This window comes from Pollicipes pollicipes, unplaced genomic scaffold (assembly GCF_011947565.3).
Source record: "Pollicipes pollicipes isolate AB1234 unplaced genomic scaffold, Ppol_2.1 Scaffold_4295;HRSCAF=5057_pilon_pilon_pilon, whole genome shotgun sequence".
Taxonomy (NCBI): Eukaryota; Metazoa; Arthropoda; class Thecostraca; order Pollicipedomorpha; family Pollicipedidae; genus Pollicipes; species Pollicipes pollicipes.
In genome coordinates this window covers 39190446-39196445 of record NW_023596461.1, presented here as the reverse complement: position 1 = coordinate 39196445, position 6000 = coordinate 39190446, and positions in this window count along the sequence as shown.

Sequence of the window (6000 nt, the reverse complement as noted above, 5' to 3'; positions counted from 1 at the left end):
AAACTAAACTGACGCACTTGAAATCGGCAGATAATGCTGACAGCCGCATCATAGAGCACGCTCATACTTATCATCGGCCCTATTGTTAACTTTGTTTCTCTTGCGTGCTCGTTGGGATGTGTGCTTCGTTTCAACGTGTCAGTGTGACCGTTGAAGTTTATTTTTCAGGTAAATATGCATTTCATGGTAAATACATTTAGCCGTATGCACACCGTGTTTTACTCTCGAAGGCTCGTGTGGGTATTGCGTAGGCCTTAACGCACGCCCTGGCTATGTGCCCTGGAGGCCGTGGTACTGCCCGTGAAAAGCTAACCGGGGCGGGTAGGTATTGCGTCGGCCTGAACGTACGCTGTGGGTTTGCGCCTAATAAACAGTGTTGGTCCGCGGTAGTGATCTGCCAAGCGATGCATATTGCATTTGTTCTCTAAGCATTTTTAAAAGGATTTCAACATCATTCTACATCACTCAAAATTACGTAAGTTGTTCAGTGCATTAGCGAGGAACATTACTCACAAAGAGAAGACAGTAGAATTAGCCTTATTCCTCGGAGAAAAACCAGGACAATGGAGATATAGCTCGGTTGATATTTCGACAGCATGCTTCAGCGAAACAATAGGAGAAGCAACCTTCAAATAGGGATAGCAATAGCAATTCAAAAACAAGAGCAGTAGCAAACTTCTGCTATTGTTTCGATAGAGGCATGTTGCCGAAATATCAACCGAACTATCCCTCCATTGTCCTGGTTTTTCTGCAAGGAATAAGGCCAAACCATTGTCTTATCAACATCATCCAACGCTGCGGATTAATTGCTTGTTATATTTGTATATGTTTGCGGTTCCTCTCTGAGTAATGAATAGCGCATGAGTTATAATCTGCCATTGAAGCATGTGGTAATCAATATATATATATATATATATATATATATATATATATATATATATATATATATATATATATATACTACCTCAACTTCAGATCGACGCAATACTTAACCGCCTGCAAGTCTACAACACCGTTTGAGAGCGGTTATATGTGTGTACCATAAAGCGAGTGTTTCCCTAGAAAAATTAAATATGATTGTTGCACATCATGTAGCCGAAAAAACTGCAGACATGGGACATGGGAATCAATAAAAATGTGTTTTGTCTCAAAGGGGAGGAACAATGGTTACATGTGTTTGTATCCACCCCTTTCCGAGAACGTTTAGCACGAATCGTTCGAGTACAAAATAAGTTTGGGCAACCGCACCTTTCTGACACGTTTCTCCGCCCACGTATCCGCTGCTAGCACAAGTCAAGAAATCACTTCCAACGAAATGTTTTTGTAACCTTACCAAATATTACGACGCCTGCAATGAAATTCAAATTGCACTGCATGACCAAACTCTGTTGCGCGTAAAAACTTTTGCAGATGGGTCCAAATGATTGAGGAACAGCTAACTTTACTCTGAAATACCAGGACCGGTGATAAGCATAGACGAGCTATTTGCGATTCGACCGCCAGCATTATCTGTCCGTTTCAAACGGGTCAGTATAGTTTCCTCCGGTGCAATCATTCGAGGACACCATTTTTAAACTGTTTCGAGGTAGATGAAATATATATATATATATATATATATATATATATATATAAATCACGCAGCAAAAAAGCCTTTCCAGACAGGTATGCCATATACGTATGTATGTAAATGCATTTCGCTACTCGATGAACATAGGGCTACGTCATGCATTATACTTGTGTCAAAGAGTAGTCTAGTGCCGACCTAAAATGTCATCGTGGCTCAAGTGAATTGTATTCCGGATAGAAGCGTCCCCGTTAACAAACGGTGACAGCATTGTGCTCTTGTGAAATTTCTCGGAAGTGCCTTTTCTTGCTGTGTCATGCACTTTATGTTTTTGTTGCATTGAGTATCAGCAATGATGCCTCGTGACGAGATAATTGTTATGTTGTTGATAACTGCAACCATGGCAAGCGATATATTCGCTTCCCTCCATATGTGCTTGCTCCTTGCTTGAGCTCACCTAGATCCACCTCCAAAGACGAACCCATGCGCCAAGTCGTGATCTGTTCGCGGTCTGGTCCGGTGCTTGGGTTGACGCTTTTGAAACTTCTCCCGCCCGGCCAATTCAAACATCTTCATACACGTGCCAGAATGCACGCGCTTGACGACAGGCGAGTTGGCGCGAACTATCTTCTGATCGGCCAGTCATCGATCGCCGTAACAACATGGGCCAGATTGCGGTGAACCTGGCACAGTGTCCTAGAATTGTTGACTTTGGGTGTAAAGCAACACCCTATGAAGAGGAATTTTTCACTCCTTTTCCCCATATTCTATGTGAGTTTTTCATTCCCGCCTGACATTGTCTAATCGCACATGCCAAACCCCTATGTCCCTTTCTGAGGTTTTCAGATGTCATTCAAAACCGAGCTCACTTGAAACCACCAAGCATAAACGAGGCTGGACACCTATGGCTGGACACCTATGGCTATGAACCTGGACACCTGGACACTTATAGAACCTGGACACCTATGGCTATGTCCTGCCTCACCTACATCTGAATCATGTCTTTGTATGCACAGAGCAAGGGCGCCAGGTACTTCCAAGAACCCCAGCGACTCCAGCCGCTTGCACGCATTAAGTTTGGTTTGTCTACAAAATACATTACGATCGGCAGCAGTGTGCCAAAGACAAGATTTTCACGCATCCCCCATTTTTTCGCCTCACCACCACACCACGAAAGTAGAACCTGGTGCAACCACCAGCAAGGTCTAGTAGAGAATTTTACTCCACGTACTTCTTTTTCCCCGAGAAAACTTGATCATTAAATTGCATCACTCCCGACGTGCAGGGGTCAAGGATTCAAGAAATGTCTTCCAAAGTGGATTTACAAGATGAATATCACCATTTGACCACTTATTTTAACAGAATGTAAGTGAAATCAGCTGATAACAAAATTTTTCCAGAGAAGTATCAGTCTTTATATTCATTTAACTAGTTCTATTTTTATTGGATCATACGAGTGTGATACCCCTTTATTCTTCCTTTCTTTTGGATTGCCTTTAGAGGTACCAACTGTTGCTTAAAATTCTGACCAATTTCTCTGCAAGATTCTCCAACTGCAAACTTGTACGTATTTCATACACAAAATGGATTCATTCGCCAGCTACCCAAGCATGTTTGATATGCACCCAAGAGTGAACAATTCACGGGGAATGAAGGAAACAATTTGAAGCACAGAACTTATTTTTACCGCCATTTTTGCCCTGTTAAATCCTCGTGTAACCGTTTTCTTGGTTCATGGCGGTGTTCAATAATGATAAATCTAAGCCTTTCGAGTGTCTAACTCACCAGGCTACCTGACAAGGCCATCCTAATGCTACCATACAGAACTTTGGGACAGACCTGACGCAGCTAATACAGAAGTGCTAAATGGCGAAGTTCTGCCCTCTGGAGATGTTTATCATGCACGCCTCTTATTTGTTTTGTATTTTAATCTCGTAGGTTGGTCAGCATGATTGATATTTATATTTGGAGTGTGTGGGGATGACTCCGTCTGCCAGCAGACCATGCAAAAGGTACTGACTTTTTGTATTGGGAGAGCAGGAAGAAGTCAGTAAGCCTCTTGTGAAGCAAGTAATTGCTTACCTTACCTGCTTTCAATTCATGATTGGTAACCAGATTTAGCCATTTTTTGTTTCAATCAATGGAGTTTTGTCATAAGATAAATCATGATGCCACAAGGCATGCAATGAGCTTATTTTGTTCCATATTCTTGATTATGTGCCCCAAATTTCTTGAAGTGGTTCCTCATAGTTGCTTTAACCAGATGTTTTCTATAGTTGCCAGGGTTTGCTGGCTGGCAAATGTCTGTACTGTATGTATGCACTATATTTTTAACACAGGGATGCTCTAAGTCGCATATCAATTATAATATGAGTTAAATATCAGTATGTCACAAAAAGTCAGACCATTCCATTTAAAATGTGAAGCCAACATGTCAAACTGTGTCATTAAATATGAATAAACAAGCCTAAATAGATGCCTTTGCTGCAGCTGAAAAGGCAAGCAGCAATACTGGCAGGGTCAACTAAAGTTATGTTACTTTTGGAGAAGAGAAATTGTTTTGTGGAGCATACCCATTATTGCCCTTGACATGGGTTTACCATGGCAATCAAAAGAAGTCGTTCAAAGTGGTTTCAAGTGTTTTGATTTGTGTGTTGTCAACTTTGTCTGATGTCAACAAGCATACACACAAATGAACTGAATAAAAATGCAAGTTGAAACCAGCCAAAAATTTGCTATATCATGTTTTTATCACAAGTGCTGCTGTGAACAGATAGGTGAGTTGAGTTGATGCACGACGTATGGGCTACTCTAAGTAAGGTTAAGTTGGTTAAGTGCATGGCAAGTGACAATAGGAATTGTGCAAGAATCAGTAACTCACAACTGCTGGTGTGATCCAAACAGGTTAGACAGGATGAGATGAAGTAAGGCCTCTTTACGTTAGGCATAGTTGCCCTTCTTTCATGGAACAAGGATTGGTATTTTGTAAGAAACAGTAACAAAATGTTTGTTTTCCCTGACCCTATCTTAACAGGAACCAGAGGTATTTCTATTGTGTTTGGCTTGGTGATGGGCTGATGTGTAAGAGTCCAAGGTTTTTTTTGGTTTGAGTGCTTTATGCTTGTTGAATTTTCTGCTACTTTATCATTGAATTCATTTGCTTTGTTTTGTGTTAAGTGCTGTGCAAGGGAAGTGCAAAGAGCAGCATCAAATTATTGGTGTTAATAATTGTTTATGCTCATTACGCTGTCATGAAATTACTGTGTTTTAATGTATTCTGTTTCACTACAACGGCTTAAGATGTTAAAAACCAAAAAGTTTTGTCAGATTTATGATATTACGCCCACGACAACTTGAAATAGATGCCTTTGTTTGCTGAGGCATCAGTCACGAGCTCAGAAGTTCTATCTTTTGTTAATGGATGTTTTCACTCCTGCGCGGTCTTTTTGCGATGAAATTTTTCACTCCCCCCCTAGTTCAAAAGCACTTCTAGCTCCCTGACCTGGCATGGAATAAGACCGAGGGGTGTATAGCAACGGTACAGGAATGTGTGACGTGGATGAGATAGCAAAAGTTTTGCATAAGCACAGTTCGCTCCACTGTTTTACGAAGTCTTTAGTAATGGAGGTGTGCTCAGGGCAGGGCTAGCAGCGAGCGGTTTTGTGGTGCTTATTGCAAATTCTCTTCAAATAGGATGCGTGATAGAGTAGGCGTTAGGCGTCTGGCAGCAGACCGTATGTAGCAACACCGCGTCAAATGCCAGAGTATTATGATACTGTTGACATTAAACATGATGCGCCAAGAGAGGGGGCGCGAAAGGTGCGTGTCCGATAATTTTGAGGAAGCGTGCGCTTAGAGACTGGGTGGGGAGAGGGCAGAGACACCATAGGCTAGTGCACGCATGTCTCGTGCCAAAGAGGCACCAGTTGTATAAGACGAAGAAATAACACTGCGGAATATGTAAAGGTGATTTCCAGCCATAGACCCAAATGGTACGCAATCAGATCCACGCTGAAAAACTAGCACACAGGGGCTCACGCATGGAGGCAAATGACGAATGACGAAAAGTGACTGGTTAGGCATTGAGGCGGTGACGCGTGCATTGTTAACCGGCCTGGAATAAAGTTCTGAACCCTGATTTGATTTGTGGCAGGTAATTGCGAGTTCAGAGGGCCCATTATGTGTCTAATAGCCTGAGCACAACCGAGCATCGGAATGACGAGAATAGCTGTACGGCTGAGGTCTGACGAATCGCCAAGTATGTGGTATTGCTCGTTGTGTACTGTCAATACGCTTTTATGGTGTTTGAATATCCCATGTTGATGGTTGGACTGCCATTATAGTGTAATTTACTTTTCAGCACCCTTTGACTTCCAATGCAACGGCAGCAGAGATGAGGTTAGTCAATTGACAACAACATTACGAAGATCATTATC